We start from the raw sequence: 731 nt of genomic DNA on the forward strand, positions 1-731 counted from the left end.
GGGACCTCTTGATCTGCAGTCAAATGCTCTACCACTGAGCTATACCCCCTTATATATAAGCTGTTTCCCATTGCTTATTGGTAAATGTTTCTAAATAACTAACAAATAAATGATGAGAGTGTATTTGCTGATATGTTTTTAGTGCCGTAAGGGAACGATTGGTGTACATATTATCATTTTACACATAAGGGAAAGAATTAAGCTTGTCTCTTTGTTGCACAGGGAGCACCCAGAGTTGAACTGGGGACCTCTTGATCTGCAGTCAAATGCTCTACCACTACCACTGACTATACCCACGTCTACATAGTGATCAGTTCTTCCCTTTGCTTATTGTCAAATATTTCTAAATAACTAACAAATATATTAAGAGAACAGGGTATTCGTCACTGATTGTTATTTAGTCTTAAGGGAAATTTGTTAAGGCGAGCTCTTTTGTTTGCAAAGAGAGCACCCACAGTTGAAACTGGGACCCTCTTGACCTGCAGTCAAAAGCTCTACCCCCTTAATATGTGAATGGTTTCCCATTGCTTATTGGTAAATGTTTCCAAATATAAAAGCAGTGTGTTCGTTCAGCTTCTGTTTTCTAATGCTGCTATGGGCAAAGATTGGTGTCATATGGACATTTTAAACAATGATCGGACTACCTTGAAGACATAATTGCCACAGACATTAATAGTAGGAAGGGAATCCAAGATTTGAACTAGGGACCTCTTGATCTGCAGTCAAATCTT

At 38.6% G+C, this 731-nt stretch overlaps 1 protein-coding gene across 1 annotated transcript in view; it reads right to left on the minus strand.

The window, feature by feature from the left end:
* The window catches only part of LOC118323208 (plexin domain-containing protein 1-like), a 14968-nt gene that overhangs the window by 5315 nt on the left and 8922 nt on the right, over nt 1-731 (minus strand). The gene's annotated exons all lie outside the window — the stretch shown is intronic.

This window comes from Morone saxatilis, unplaced genomic scaffold (genome assembly GCF_004916995.1).
Source record: "Morone saxatilis isolate NCDOM2014 unplaced genomic scaffold, NCSU_SB_2.0 Contig14, whole genome shotgun sequence".
Classification (NCBI taxonomy): Eukaryota; Metazoa; Chordata; class Actinopteri; family Moronidae; genus Morone; species Morone saxatilis.